General features: G+C 38.0%; 1 long non-coding RNA gene across 1 annotated transcript; it reads right to left on the bottom strand.

Annotated features, from left to right (window-relative positions):
• Nucleotides 1–218: 218 nt before the first annotated feature.
• Nucleotides 219–16762, bottom strand: LOC140712520 (uncharacterized). The gene is made up of 3 exons (XR_012094123.1): nt 16521–16762; nt 5318–5359; nt 219–1310 (listed from the first exon to the last, which is right to left on the bottom strand). It is a non-coding gene; the product is annotated as an uncharacterized lncRNA (long non-coding RNA).
• Nucleotides 16763–16969: the final 207 nt, after the last annotated feature.

Genomic DNA, 16969 nt, shown 5'->3' with positions numbered 1-16969 from the left:
TTATAACTGAAGATCTAGTCTGGAACTGGCTCTGCTAATTTTGAATTGTATGACATTAGATGAAACATTTGCTGTTTTAGCCTTAATGTCCCCATCATGAGAATGGAGATGAAAATACTCATCCTCTCACATGGTTTTGTAAGAGCAAAACAGGATAACATATGTCAAAATGCACAACAGACATTAATGTTTTTTATTGCTTTTATTAGGTAAAAAATTGTATGTTGTATAAATAGTATTTATATAATACTAAATACTAACAATACCTTTGAAGTAACTAAAATGTAGAGGAGAGGAGATTTCCCCTTAACCAACTGAGCGACGTCTTGGCTTTCTGGGAAATTAAAGAAGCAACAAACTTACCCTTCTCACATTTACATTTTAATTAGTGGAGGATTTTTTTCACTTTCCCTTTCTCCTTAATGCTTTGTCTTATTTCAAATTTGTCAGGTACTACGTGATATCAGGAAATAGTCCTAAGAAGCAGTTTAGCTCTGTTGATGGTGAAGTGAGTTGTTTCTCTTCTCTCACTGTCCCTGTATCCTCTTAAACATTACAAGTTGAAATTTGAACACAGTCTTTTGTGGTAACTCAAAGGGATCTCAGGCCTATAGAAAATATATAGGATAGATTGTTAGACCAGTGAAATTTTGATATTCTCCCAAATCTTACTAATAACTAGCTGTTGATTTCTTTCTTTTCTGTCATAGAATAGTATACTCCTTTAGCAAAGAAATGAGTTTATATAGCTCAGGTTCAAGTATACCTCATTATTGTGGGATGGTAGATGAAGGAATTAGCAGGCTTTTGTGTAATGTTAAGATCATGAGTTTTGGCAGAAAACAAACCCAGTCTTAAATTCTGGCTCCACCAATTACTAGTCATACTGCCTTGCACAGTTACTAATTTCCTAAGCTTCAATTTTCTCATCCAAACAAATGATGATGTTAATAGCATCTTTCTCATGAGGTTGTTGCAGGATAAATGAAATATGTCACTGTGCACTGTATCTGGCACTCAGGGAATATGCATTAAATCATGGTTAATACAATGAAATCGCTGAAATCACTGTTATTAATAGTTGTAATTAGTAATAATAACATTCATATGTAATAGTTAAAAAACCTTATCTATCCAGGACTCGTAGGTTACTCTGATATTTCACTTAGCTCCACATAAGCCTTGTCCTCTTTCATTCCATTTTCACCAGGGGCTTCCTGCAGGTCACCTGAAGGCCTTCTTTGAAGGGAGCCGTCCTCCTCAGTGAGTCAGGCTGAGCACAAAAGATTGTAATTTCATTAGATTGGTGCCTGGAACAGCAAGGCCAAATCTGATCATCAGATTACTCAGAAAATCTGTCCCTGCAGAGATATAGCCTGAATTCTGCCAAGAGAGGACCCATATTGTTTTCTTTAAACAACAGCTTATTCATTATTGATAAGATTCAAGGACATCTCCATCATCCATTACCCTAATTTAATAAAATATCTTGTTCAGTAAAATGGTGATGCACAGAATGGCTATTGATTCCAACTTTCACCTGGGGACAAACTGATTTCCTCTGAATAGGGATTTTACTATGATAAAATGAGATGAATGCTTAAGTATTTCTGTTCCTGGTCCATGGAGTCACAATTGCTTAAGGCAATCAGACATAGAAAATTTAAACACCACCAAACGAAGAAAATATTCTTTATGAAATTTCTGCAAAGGGGAAAATGAGCAAATACCAAGACCTGTGCCTCCAAATTAGAACCCACATCTTCCTACCATTGCCAACTTTAGTGTATTACTAAGCAAGAAAAGACAGGGGCACACTGGATCTAACTCTCGCTCAACTCTTGTTAGAAAGACCACTTGGCAGACCTGGGGAGAAGCCAAATGTTTTACCCTAAGTGGACGCTTAGCCAAGAAAACCAGTGTGATAGTCTATCCTCAATTCATTTAGAATCCAGTAGGACAGCAGGCCGTTGTTTGTTGGGTATCTCAAAATCTCTAAAACATTGTATCTGCCCTTCCTCTATTCTCCTCCAAATTCACTCATTATGGAAAGGTACTCCCACCCCCTACACACCCAAAAATGGCATGTTTCCTTTAATGTACCTAATTCCCCCCATTCACTCTGGTTAAAGAAGCAGCTACTCTATTTGATACTGATACTGATTTTTCCCCTAGCAGGAGAACGTAAACTGACATCTTTGGCTATAAATTATAACCTCTTTTTCCTCTGCCAACTCTCCCTCCCTGGGCCTGCTGTCCTTGTAATTCCTTTTTCTTTTTTCTGTATCCTAGCATAGATAAGTACATTTGTTCTCAAAGCAGGAAGATTTTTCATTTCATCAAACCTTACTTTGAACCAGAACTTCCTTCATTTGTTATATCAAGTTTGGAGATTCTCAGAGTTCCCCAGCTGACCCTACCCCAGGACATTGTAGGCAGGAGAATCTCTTTCTTTAAGGCCCAGACAAATATATGTCCCCTTCATGAAGCATCTGTTTTTCCCTTGAACAATCAGCTCCTTACACTTGTCTATCAAATCATGCTACTTGCAACTTTTTTGAAAATTTGTAGTGTTCTACTTTTTTTTTTTTTCTTTTTTTTTTTGAGACAGAGTCTCCCTCTGTTGCCCAGACTAAAGTGCAGTGATGTGATCTCAGCTCACTGCAACCTCCGCCTCCCGGGTTCAAGTGATTCTCCTGCCTCAGCCTCCCAAGTAGCTGGGACTACGGGCACCCGCCACCACTCCTAGCTACTTTTTTGTATTTTTAGTAGAGACAAGTTTTCACTGTGTCAGCCGGAATATTCTCGATCTCCTGACCTCATGATCCACCAGCTTCGGTCTCCCAAAGTGCTGGGATTACAGGTGTGAGCCACTCATTCTACTCTTAGTAGTGGTTTATGTTTCTGTTTTTAATTACTAAATTGTGGATTCCTTAACCTCAAGTTATACGTCATGTTTTCCCTTTAATCCCTTGAAAATCTGGTACAATGCCAAGTAATGTGTGATAAATGTGTATTTAAAGTGAAATTCTTTGGAAACTCTTGTTATTATTTTTAATCATGCAACTAATATATACCACTGTAGAAAATTAAGAAAACATAAGAATGTAAGAAGAAAAAAGTAAAATATCATATTTGTTGTATGTTAACATATTTAAAAATAAGTTGGAAAAACAGAATTTTATACATAAATAACACTTATAACATGAACATTTCCAAATGTTATTTAGACAAGTAAAGTACAATAAAGATACTCCAATGGACTTACAAATACTTTAGCACTTTCAGTTTTACTACAGACTACACTGAACGTCTTTATGTACAAAGGCTTTCTGAAGTTCACAATCATTTCCTTAGTATTTATTCCCATGCTAGAATTACTGGATTAAAATTACTAGTAATTGTATAATTATTTTTTACAAACATTTTATACAATGTTTACGTCAACTTCCTTTAATTGCTCTTTGACAATGGTTTTTATCAAATTTCAATATGTTTATCTGTAAAGAATCTTTGTAATGATATAAAATTATGCCAATATTTTCAAATTTCAAGGATGCTTGCATAATGAACAGGTTTATTTATTTATTTATTTATTTTATTTTATTTTATTTTATTTTTTTTTTTTTTTTTTTTTTTTTGAGACGAAGTCTCGCTCTGTCGCCCAGGCTGGAGTGCAGTGGCCGGATCTCGGCTCACTGCAAGCTCCGCCTCCCGGGTTTACGTCATTCTCCTGCCTCAGCCTCCCGAGTAGCTGGGACTACAGGCGCCCGCCACCTCGCCCGGCTAGTTTTTTGTATTTTTTACAAGAGACGGGGTTTCACCGGGTTAGCCAGGATGGTCTTGATCTCCTGACCTCGTGATCCGCCCGTCTCGGCCTCCCAAAGTGCTGTGATTACAGGCTTGAGCCACCGCGCCCGGCCATGAACAGTTTTGGAAGACAGAAATAGCAAACAGCAGCTTGCCTACACCCTTGGACTATGAGAATACTATTTCTCTCTGACACAAAAGGGCCAATTTTCCTACAACACTCTGTTTAAAAATTGCATTATCTAACCTTAGGGATCTCCTGCTGTAGTATACCCCTAAGAATGTCAGGGATTGAGGAACCAGTGTAAATGCTAGTATTCTGGCATCTGCAATTGCTACGAGAAATAAACTGTCCATCGTCTTTGACCCAGACGTTTCCTGTCTTCTACTAGTATCCTAAGTTAAACTCTGGCTGGTTACTTGATAGCTTGCAAGTAGGGTAAAACTTCAGACTCTTTATAGTTCTTGACATTTTTGTGATTTGTGATCACATTTTGTAATCCGGTCACCACAATGATTAATTATCAATGACATCTTCCTCCTTTGAACATATAATATTTATGGTTTTGACAATTATGTAGCAGTTGGTGCATGGGTTATGAAACCAGATTGTCTTGGTTAAAAAGTGGGCTCCATCTCTTATATTGTGAGAGGCCTTAAAGAAGTTTATTAAGCTCTTTTTACCTGTTTCATTATCTCTAAAACTGTAATGACAACAGCATCTATTGCATAGTCTTACAGTGAGAAAAACAATTAATATGATTACCACTGCAGTGCCTGACAAGTAATTTTGTTATTGTGCTGTTCTGTTGTTGTTGTCTTTGTCTGTTCATTTGCTTGTTTTGTGTGTATAAATTATATCAAATGAACTCTACATTTTATGAGGACAGAAAATTGTTTTAATCTCTTCTGTCTCCCTGCTCCTTCCTACTATTATTGTGTGTATGTTTCTTTCTCTTTTTTAATTCTTATAGATATCCGCTCAAGGCAAATGCTAAGAATTTTTTCAATGAATAACAATACAAATAGATAAGTAGTGCTTTTACTCAGCTGCACATTAAGTCTCATTTCATCTTTCCTTCCTTCCTTCTTTTCTTCCTTCTTCCCTTCCTTCAATGGATTAATATTTATTGAGCATCATCTGGGGACACAAGATGAATATGATCTGGATCAGCAGTGGAATCATGTGTAGGTGACTGGAATGTGGTAAGAACAGTGCTACACAGATGAAGTAACAACTGTCCCCTTGATCTAGCTATGATCTAGCTCATAGCCTCCTGTGAGCACACAGAAGTAAGGCAACTGACCTGGATAAAACCAAGAGAGGCTTATACATATCTAGATAAGGGGACAGTTGTTATTTCATTTCTGACCAGAGCTGCCCTAATTTAGTACTGAGGAATAGATGGCAGGTGAAATTGAATGATTTCGAAACAATTCTCCTCTTGGCAGGAGAACGAAGTCAGCAATGACAGTGTTTCTTGAATGCAAGAGGGCCCAGGCTTACCCAGCTAATTATAGTGATGGTTTTCCTATGCAGATGCATATCCTAAAAGGGAAAAACAAAAAGAACAAAGTAATCATTTTATATTATTAATATTCCCATCAATGTCCACTTACTGAAAATAAAAACTTTGAAAATATATTCACAAATATTTTAGCTGAGTCAAATACTTTTATTTGGTGCCTGTTCAGGCAAAAACCAGGCAGCAAGCCACTTGTGGCTTAATTACTGAATCATATTAAAACAAGGCAATTTAATTGTGATTAGTGTTACAATAATTTATTCATAAAATTCTAGTATATGTATTTATTTCCTAAAATTCATTACTTCTAGCCCAGGACTATATGTGCTCCATTAGATTAAAAAGTACAAGGTCATTAACCCACAATTCTGCTTGCAATCCTGTTTTTAGATTGCATTCTCTTTGCTCTTTAGTTAGGATTAAATTGTTAAGTCCTCTTAGGTCATTTATCCTTAACTGTTTAATTTCTGTGTGATCACCTAAAGGCTCATATTATTGCTAATAAAACAGGTGTGACCTGCCCAGAAAACAGTTGTCTTTCCCTGAACATCTGGTGGAGATCCAAACTCTGGTCAATCCTCTTTAGCATGCATTGTCCCCTATGCTTAACTCCAGTCATCAGTGGTTCTGAAATTGTAATACATATCTGCATTTTCCCGATTATTAAAGTTGTAGGGACTTTTACCAAGAGCATTTAACACATGAAAAAGTGCACACATGTCAGTACTATTTTTTTTTTTTCTGAGTCCAGACTATCTCCTACTTTTGGGTGGGCACAGATGATTAACTGAACATAGAGGTAATGAATCTAAAATTGTGGAGTAAGGCTTCCAGGCAAGTGGCTTCATATAGACAAAAACCTATGTTTTACTATCAGAAAATGCATGTACCACACAGTCAAGGCCAGCCATCTATATATCTCTCTGAGTATTTGTTTAGAGGGAGTAGATGGCTCAGTCCAAACCCATCCCCACTGCTGACAGAGTAGCTGCATGATGGTAGAAGCAGGAAAGAAATCCAACTTATTAAGTTTCTCCTACCAGTATAGCAGGAAACTTTGAGACAGAGGTTTTAAGATCTTTGGACCCAGGCAGATTTCCCAATTCTTCAAGAGAGGTATCAGTACAATTATATACAGAGGAAGAAAGTGAGACATAGATATAAAGTTACTTGCCCAAAGTAGCTAGCATGGAATTAAAACTAGCTTTCTAGAATTCAAAAACTCAGTGCACTGTAGCAAATTCTATGTTTCCCTTTATCATTAAGATATGCAGAACAAGCAATCACTATTCTGGAAATTATTCTGGAAAACAGTTAAGCTATTTTAATACTAACCACATTTTGCCTCTTCTTCTCTATTATACCTTCTTGCTATTCTCTACTAAGCATGAAATTTCCTGAGAAGCAGGGAGAGAAAGTGTTAGGTAATCAGTACTATATATTGGTGGTGTATCCCTGAGATGCCCCTTTAGGACTAAGGCATCCACTAATCCAACTGCAGGGAATATTGCTGCTGGTGTATCTCAGCTGAATTTCTCCCAATAAACTATCCTTGCCCAGAGAGCTGCTTTACCCATCTTCTCTCCATGGCACCTCCCTCCCACATCTAAGGACAAGTCAATGTAGGGATACAAATGTCTGGCTCTTGCCTTAATTAGGGATATCTCTGAAGGGACATCTCAAATTTATAGCACTCCATTTGATTAGCTGAGGCCTCTATTATGACTGAATTACAGTTCAGCTTTCACTCTTGTCGTTTCCTGCATCCCTTGCTCCCAAAAAGAGCACCAGCATGCCCATCTGTATCTCAGAGTCTGTTTTCCAGGAAACCTGACTTTGACACTTGGAGATATAAGTGGTCAAAGTGAACATTCTAAAACGGTATTTTGGAGCATGATCACCCACTATCTGGCAGTAAAAATGCTATCATTGATGAAAGATGGAGCCCCTTCGCAGACAGCCCCTATGCAGTACATGTATTTAACTTTGACCAGTAGTGAAATGGGATGGGATAATTGTGAAAGGAAGTGCACCAACAGGTTCCATATCTCTGGTATTTGAGAGGTACAAGAAAGTAGTCATTATAGGAGAATAGAAATGCGATGGCTATGTGCAGAGTTGATCAATGTATTGAAGAAAGACAATGAAATGCTAAGGGCTATTAATCACCAGTTTAAAGATAAGGGTGATTTGTTTTGCAATCAGAGGACAGAAAACTATCTGAGGATCAAGTGCCATGCACAGTTATATGGGAAACGGAAGTCCAGAGAAGGTTCTCAAAAATATTAAGTCTGCTCTGTCAGGCAGAGCTCTGACTACAAAGGGGTAGCAAGACCCTAAGAACAAAGATCAGATTATTTGGGTAGAAAAACTCATAAATTGAGGAGTGGTGAGACCCTAAGAATTGGGGTAGGATTTTCTGGGTAGATAAATTATTAAATTTTGAATCCCTAAACTGGGCCTGAAGAAGTGGAATATGTCAATAACTAGTGTCCCCGTTGTTTGAAGAAAAAGAAGAGTCCTCCAACTTGCAAGACAATGCAAATCTCCTTTAAGCATGTACCCTCACCATCCCTCCTGGCCACAAGACCAACACGTAGGATTAAGTCACAACATAAACTAGTCAGGGAAGCCTTAGCCTATTAAACTAAGCTCTGCCCCACAGAGCTGCAGGAGCTGCTAAACCAAGCCAGATCATACTGGCAGTAGCCAGAAGAGTATGTGAGGCTGGATCCTGAAGATTCTTCACCTAGGGAGAAGAACACACGGGTAGACAAGAATAGGTTACTGACCTATAAGCACTATCCCAAGATACAGGATTTAACACCCAGCAAGGACTCTGGGTGCTAATTTGCTGGTAGAATAGTTCTTGAAAATTTTGATGGGGAGATGACTCATAATAATTGAGGTACAAATGCCAGAGCTATTGAAGTAGGTGTTGGAAGAAAGGATTAAAGGGCTCAGAGAAGTGGAAATATGAGAGTGTATATACTATGAAAGGCCAGTTGGATTTGTTCTGTGAAATGGCCAGAGGACTCTGTTCCAAAGAAATAAGGAATGTGCTAGAGAGACAAGCCCAGAATCTTGAGAAACTCATACTGACTGTCGTCTTTAGGTCGCGGCTAATGAAAGGAGGTGCTGTTACAGAATCGGGCTGCCTAATAACAATGCGATGATAGGATATCAAAATTATAGGAGCCAGGTTGCAGTGCTCAAACATCATTCAGGTAGACACAAAGATCATGATGAATGTCAGAATGACAGCCAGGGCCGGCTCACTCATAGAGAACTGTGCAGAGTTAATAGAACAAAGTATTTGCCAGGAGCAAGAGGAAGGGCAGGAATAAGAGTATTGTTCAACCTATACAATCAAAAGAAATGAAAAATAAACAAGAGACTAAGGAACATCACCTTAGTAACAAAATCACAGTCCTTTGCTCAAGGGAATGGAGCAAATTTTCAGATACATTATACATTGATTGGTGAAGAGATTGCATCCTCAGGTGGAAAGACCACGTAATATTACAAAAAGGAAATAAAGTAATGTTGTCACTTGGTTCTGAAGAGACCTAAGATCACAAACACTGACTATTTTTCACTAGGGAAAGGCGGATATAAAGAAATTTTGGGAAGTGTTAAACAGAGAACACAATTTGACATTAAAATCTGGACTTCAGAAACATCATATGACCCTTGTATTAGAGTATAGTTTGTGGGCTGGGTCATAAGTAAAGTTCTGGATCAGGTCCAGCTTACGTTGGGTCCATAGACACACCCAGTGATCTTTCCCTTGGTCCTCAAACTTATAGTTGGCAGGTACACATGTGGTTGTTGGCAGGATGTTCCACTGATTCACTGGCATATGTGGCAAGGACTGTCATAGTAGGGGAAGCCAAGTACACCAAAATTTTAAATTAAAAACAATATTGCATGCTAAGTAAAACCAGCACTATGATGAAGCCAGTGAAGTACCTAGGGCACGACATTTAAGAAAGCATTCACTTTCAAGCTCGTGCATCCTAGTCCTGGCCCTGAATCTGAGGCAAGGAACAGAAATTAGTGGCATATTTAAAATCCTAAAGAATGAAGGGGAGATGATCCCTGTTGTATCCATATTTAGTAACCCTACTCCAAAGTCAGATGGACATAGGAAGATGCCAATAAATTATTGCACACTCCAACATGTAACAGATCCAATTGCTGATACTGTGTAGATGAGGTTTCTTTCCTAAAAGAGATTGAAAAAAGCCTCAGATACATAGTATGAGGTTATAGATCTGGAAAATGTACTCTTTTCCATCCCCACCAAGGATGAGTACCAGAAATATATTGCATTTATGCAGGATAAATAACAGTATACATTTATATTTATCCTCCAGGGCTATGTTTATTCTCTTGTCAACCGGTACAATAAAGTCTCACATGATCCCTACATCATGTTGTTCCACTATATTAATAACATGATGTTAATCACACCAGATAATCAATAAGTAGAAACGAGATTGGAAGCCTTGGTTAGACACATGCCCTCCAGGTTGGGAGGGAAACCCTACAAGAGTTTAGGAACCACACACAAAATTGGAAATTTTAGGAGTCCAATGTTGAGTGTGACAGAATATCAGCTCCAAAATAAAGTATAAATTATTGCTTCTTGCATCTCATACCTCTAAGAAAGAAGCACAACCTGATAACCCTCTTTGGGTTCTAGAGGCGGTATATTTCACACAGAATACAATCACTTCAGCTTATTTACCAAGTGACACAAAAGGCTGCCTATTTTGAGTGGATCCTAGAGCATACAAAGGATGTGGTACAGGCTCTGTCACATTGCCCTGGATATTCTTTGCTACTACATTTATCTGTGATAGGAAAAAATGTCATGTGGATTTTATGTTCAACCTCAGTAAAATAACTAGAATGTATTTTAGATTCCCTGTATTTCTTGAGCTAAGCCATGACATTGTATGGCTACATGACCTTAACGACTCAGCATGAGCTGACTTCTCTTTGACACAGCAATTCATGAGCTTGGACATTATTAGGTAAAAACAGTGACTCCCAGATCAGGCAGGAGTAGGACCCAAGTTAGCTGGTCAATTGGGCTGCCCAGAAACCCATATCATCTATCAGTTTTACTATAGTGGCTTACTCTCTGCTAATATCTATGGTAACCAGCCAACAAATACAATGAAATGTTGGACTTGATTCATGGGTGAATTAGCTCAATATGTTCATGCATGCTGAAAATAGATGACAAATGTACTATAGACTTGCAATAGTAGCCCTGAAAGATGGCAGTGAGGGAAAAATTATTCTAACTGGCAGGCCCTCAAGAGCAATGCCTCACAATCTGCTTTTGATGGGAAAATGTGTCCCTAAATATGGATGTATAAACTCTCGAACCAAAGGACTTGACTAGTTAGTCAAGGACCTAGAAAGAGATAAAGTGGAGGATCAGAGGAAATATAGGAAATAATATAGGAAAGAGGCCTATATTAGACATCATGGGGTGGGCAAGAAATGTGAAGATCATTGGTGTCACATGCTAATATCAACTGGAATGCATCCACCATAGAAAAATTACTAAACAATCAAGTAAACAAAACAACTCAGCTGGTTGACCACACTAATGCAGGCATGAAGTCTACAAGGATTGCACAGCTACAATAGCAGGAATGGAGGCTACACACAGGCCCAACAACATGGTCTAGCACTCACCAAAGCTTGTCTAGCTCTTGCCGCTGCCAAATATCCACCTCCAACAAAAACAAATGGTGAATTACAATATGACACCATCTCTCAAAGAGATAAGCTATTCAGATGGTGGCAAATTGATTATATTGGATTCCTTCCATCCTGGAAATTGCATAATTCATCTTGACTGGATTTGATACATATTCTGGGTATGGTTTGTTATTCCCTGACCACAGAGCATTAGCCAGCAAAATTATCCAAAAGTCTTACAGAAAAGTAACCATTCTATGAAGCTATGGCCCCTAAAGGCTGAACATAATCTAGGAATCAAGGTATGGACATAGAAGTGACTCTGCTTACTGGTAGTCTCAGTGATCCACTTTAGGAATTATTGCTCCCCATTGCCAAAACTCTATTTTTACAGATTTAGGGGTCCCTAATAATCTCACTTAATTTCCACAGTTGCAGTGAGCACATAATTAAATGAGGTGATTTCCAAAGAGGAATTTTTTTTACAGTGGTCAACATATAGTGAACACTTAATATCATTTATCTTTTAGGTATTCTATTAAGCAAGGATAAAATCTCTTTTCACAATTTCAGCTTTATTTTGACATGAAAATTATCTTTTAAAGCTAAAATAGCTCATTTGCTTACATTTGTATTTAAGTGCTTAAATTTAGTGGACTAAAATACACACTAAGATGAAAATGAGTAACAGCTGCATTTGTTGGCATCCTTATACTTTGTAAAAAGGAGAAAGCTATTGTGTGGGCTAAATTGTGCCCCAAAAAAAGTTCATGTTGAAATCTTAACCCCAAGTACCTCAGAATTTTACTAAATCTGGAAAGAAGGTATTGATTTATAGAGGCAATTAAATTAAAATAACGTCATTAGAGTGAGCATTAGTCCAGTATGACTGGTGTTCTCATAAGAAGAGAACATTTGGACAGAATACATTCAGAAGGAAGACAATGTGAAGACATAAGAAAGAAACAGCTGTCTACAAACCAGAGAGAAAGGACTGAAATAAATCCTTCCCTCATAGCCCTCAGAAGGATTCAACCCCGCTGACACCTTGTTCTTGGACTTCCAGCCTCCAGAACTATGAAAACATAAATTTTTGTTTTTTAAGCCACTCCAACTATGGTACTTTGTTATGGTGTCCTTAGCAAATTTATACAATTAGCAAGGCATTTTGTCTCTTGTGTTTGCTCTTTTCTGTTTTTTCTTTCTTTCTTTCTTTTTTTGGTGATAAACATAGCTTTATTTTCCTTTTTGCCTTCAAAGCAGGGACTCCTACAGGTTATACCTCTTCAGGTACCACAAAGATTTCTCTTGGATGATCAGAGTTAAATATTGAACCAACCAAGAGAATAAGGAGGAAAAAACTGTTTTCTCAGCAGAGAAAGACACTATCTTCAATCAAATGATCGATCCATGGATCTTGTTGATGTATTTATGCTCATGTTTATATTTATACAACACTAAATTGATCTTTTGAGTGTAAAATTCTGGCTTTAAAAATGTTTTCATTTGGTATTCACTTGCTATTATTTATTTAAGTATAATCTTAGTTACTTCCATGGAATTTCAATTAAGCAATATAATCACTGGACATTAAAAAATCAAAATAATCTGTTCTTTTCATTTTTATTTTCTTACAGATTGGCTTTGCTCACTTCTGACTTAGGGAAAGAGCAGGGAAAATGGAAGATTTATATGTCACATATGTTGAACTAAGTTGGTCAATTAATTTACAATTTACACAAATGAAGGCATGTGTTGTTATAACCAGTTCAAAGATTATAAAATAGGAGTTCAGTGGCATGTTTAATTTTCCAATGGCCAGGAGCTAGTAGATGATAGAGACCACTGAATTTCAAGCCATGCTCTTCTTCCTATCTTCTCTCAGTGACAATTAAATGCTACTGCTTCTGTTGTAACAGCAAAACTTTAAGCTCCTCCACCAACCAAACTTATTTTCCCTTCTTTATTCAGGCAGACCAGCAAATAAACTGCTTTTTGCCTAGTAAAGAAGCCATTTGCTGAAATTTTTGCTTTCTTCCCAAGCAAAGGAAACAAAGTCATTTCTAACAAAATAATAGCATCCACATTTTCAATTTCTGGGTAGAAACTTTTCCTTTGCTTCATCACTAGGCAAACATGTTTTCCTCATAGATGTCAGTGATCTAATTTTGTGGTTGCCTTTATCAGTAACATTGCAAAATCAATATTTATTCCTTCTTTCACTTATTCATCCCTTTGGAGAACTTGGTAAAGGCCTGCTGTCTGTTTTTCAAGATATAGAGGAGCATTAAACCTGTCTTTGTCCTTGAAGTTTCACATTCCATGAAAAAACACAGAAACCAAAAATTGTAATATGAGGAGACACTTTAAAATCGATGCCTCTGTCTGCTGCAGTCAAGCATGATGAGGGCACAGTAAAAGGGACTCATTGGCAGAAGTTAGAAGAAACATGGGACAGCAATTCTAAACAGCTGGAGTATATATGGGGTAGATTCCAGGGGATACGACTGGAGGGAAGAGTAGGGATCACATCATGAAAGCTGAACATCAAAGGTATGGACATTTACCAGTAATCAGTGGGAAATCTTGGAAGGACTTTAACCTCTGTTGCTTGCTTTGAAGTCTCATAATTAGCAGTCAAATAAAATAACATCTTTAGACACTGCCCTGTTTTGACATCTAAAGGAAAGTCATACTCCTACAATGGGGTGGGGCAAAGAATGATTTACTAGAGATATAGGAGTTTGATGATCATGTTTTCAGAGCAATTTTGCATTTATGTCTGACCACAGGCCAGAATTATTTATTTGTTTTTCTTTTCCAGAGTCTCACTCTATCCCTCAGGCTGGAGTGCAGTAGCGCAATCTCAGCTCACTGCAACCTCTACCTCTTGGGTTTAAGCAATTCTCATGCCTCAGCCTCACTGGTAGCTGAGACTACAGGCGCCCACCACCATGCCCGGCTACATTTTGTATTTTTAGTAGAGACAGGGCTTTGCCATGTTGGCCAGGCTGGTCGCAAACCCCTGACCTCAGGTGATCCGCCCACCGCAGGCTCCCAAAGTGCTGGGATTACAGGCGTGAGCCATCATGCCTGGCCTCAGAATATTTTAAATTGAAATGATGGGAAGAAATCTAGGACAATGTACTACTCTTTAGTGCTTTTCAGAGGTAGTGAATTGGAGTACTGTGTCCTTGTCATTCTGTCCAGCAGGTTGTGTCCTATTCAATTTGAATCTGCATCCATCTAGCTTTAAAGTCTGAGTGCTTAATAATCCTGCAATTCTGACACGGTTTTTGATATTGTGTGATTTTGTAGGGTTCTTCCTTCCTGGCCTCTGTACTCACAGAGTATATGTTTTCATCACCACCATTTTGAAAAATGAAGTCCCTCGGGCTTGTCTGTAATACTAGCTAGACTTCAGAATCACCTGGTAATGGTTAAAAGCCCTGGTGTCCAAGCCAGACACATGGCCAATTAAACAGAATATTTGGAGATGGGACCAAGACATCATTAAGTTTGATTATTTTTAATTTCCCAGGTAATCATTATGAGCAGTTAAAACTGAGGACAACTGCTGTGTGATCATCAGCCATGAATCATTTATTTTGTTTTAAATTCATACACTGTGTGTTCACTGTGTACCTGCTAGGCACCTGCTAGCAAAGTGTTATGCAATGATTGGAACAAAAGAAGAAATAATACAGAGTCTCTGTTCTATGGGAGATGACATTTTAGATTAAGGCCCAAGTCAAATTTTTTTGAAAAGGTTAAAGAAAAATCAAAAGATAGTTGTAATAAGTTGCCACATATATGCCCCCAGGAAATATACTTTATGGAAAGACTGAACATATATTTAGATTTGCCCAGTGACAGGCATGGCTTATGCCTGTTCCTTACTCTCAAGTTTTCTAGTTTGGATGATAAATTATATGCACACTTTAAATATTAAATAATAAAGCAATGGGAAATCATAGCATGGGCCATAGAAAAAGCAGGCATTAATGGGAAGTTGTGGAGGAATTGGATACCAGAGAAACAGAAAGTGCTAGAAGGATATATGTGAGTAAGTGCTCAGCTGATAGTGCTCATGCCTTGTACAAAGGCAGTGAGCAGAAGTTCTGGCCAGCATGAAGGAGATCTAAAGAAATGAATCCATCACCAAATTAGAAGATTGAACACGTTAGAAGGCAAAGATATTTCTGACAGAGATGAGAGGTAAATTTAATGTCAAATACTCATCCTTTGAAGGGAGTTTTCCTTACAAGGAGAAAGTTAGCAATCAGCTTTGCCCGTGTCTACTCTATTGGAACATGGAGTTTCCACAATTAACCTCTTACTGTTCACTTTTGCTCAGTTCAGTTCAAACATCATTCTGCTGCCTCAACCTCTCAGCTTGGGTTCCTAATCTTCGATTTCCCTTCTCATCTCTTTTCCTGTCTCCCTTTTCAAGGCTATCTTCTATTCTTTCTAATAATATTAATTTGAATGGCATATTTTTAATGAGATAATCCCTAGTTCCCAAATCAGGTTACCCCTTGAGAGGCCAGCACTGAATAAGTCCTAGGGGTTGGCTTGGATCAGTGTCTATGCAATTTGGGATTCACATAGAGTGACTCTCCATTCTCATTTCCCCTCGTGCCTTCCTTATGTGGTTTAAAGTTCTGTAACCTTAATTTATGACTAAGTCCCCTTTTCTTTGTAGAGCTTAAGTTACTACTTTGAAAAAAGGCAAGCATTAGAATCACCTTTTATTTTCACAGCAATAAAACCTCATTTTGCACAAACGAAATTGCAGCTCTGGCTTCTGCTTTGATTTTCTTTCCGCTTCCTGCAATAACTATCTTGTGATGAGGCTGTCACTTTCCTCAGTGCCCACAGCCTACTCTGGATTCCTGTCTTGGTTCGCTCAGCATCGATTAGCCCACCAAGGCTTTTAAAGGATTTTTGTATAATAAGATTGTCGTCCCCAAAGTAAGGTGATTTATTGAGAGATTTGCAGGTCCATCACTGACAATGAAATGGCCACATTGGAAATACAGGGTTATCAAGAAGTACCTTGGAGAAAGTTGCTATTCAACAGGCTGAAGAATAGGTAGGTGAGAGAGTAAAATGTATCTACAGGTGACACTTTTTCAAGAGACAATACCTCTCCCTTACAGAGTCAAGATAATCATACGAAGTTAATTAATTCTACTTATAGCTATTAAATATCAATAATGTACCCAGTCTGTGCTCAATCCTAAGCATACAACTAGACCTTTAGTCCCTGTTTTCTTAGACGTAATGGTCTTTCTGCCTCATGTTCTGCACAGAAGCCTATATAGAGTTGTCCAGTAAATCATGAAACTAAGAAAATTATTTTCTACTCTGCCACAACACATTTCTCCCCACTGGTCCCATGATGTGAGGCAGCTAAAAGATGCTGTATTCAAAGCACCAGATCTATATTATACTTACATATAGAATCCACTTCTCAGCATCTTCCTCAGCCCGTGAGCATGTGGAGCTATGTGTTCAAGGACAATTTCCACGTTGACATGTTCAAAAAAGCTGAGTAAAATCATCAACTTCAACCTGAAATTTCTTCTATGATATTTAAGGCAGCTTGAGAACTCTGTAACCAGGTGAAACAAAAAATAGCTAATGTATCCCCTATCACAAAACCTCTTTCTCAAAAGAGAGTTGTTTCTGAGGTTGGCTATTCAGGAGTCACTGGAAGATAATTTATCTGATTTCCTCTAAGCCAGTGAGTAAATCATTTGTCTTCAATATGTACATGTTGCCATGCTATATTTAGATGGCAGGGTCAGCTCAATCTTGAAACCTGTTTGGAATTATTTTCCCTTTCTCCTCCCTTGCTCCCTCCTTCCCTCCCTCTCAGCCATCCTCCTTTCTTTCCTTTCTTC

This window comes from Chlorocebus sabaeus, chromosome 9 (assembly GCF_047675955.1).
Source record: "Chlorocebus sabaeus isolate Y175 chromosome 9, mChlSab1.0.hap1, whole genome shotgun sequence".
Taxonomy (NCBI): Eukaryota; Metazoa; Chordata; class Mammalia; order Primates; family Cercopithecidae; genus Chlorocebus; species Chlorocebus sabaeus.
Note: the sequence above shows the minus strand (reverse complement) of the source record. Positions and strands in the feature narration are given on the sequence as shown.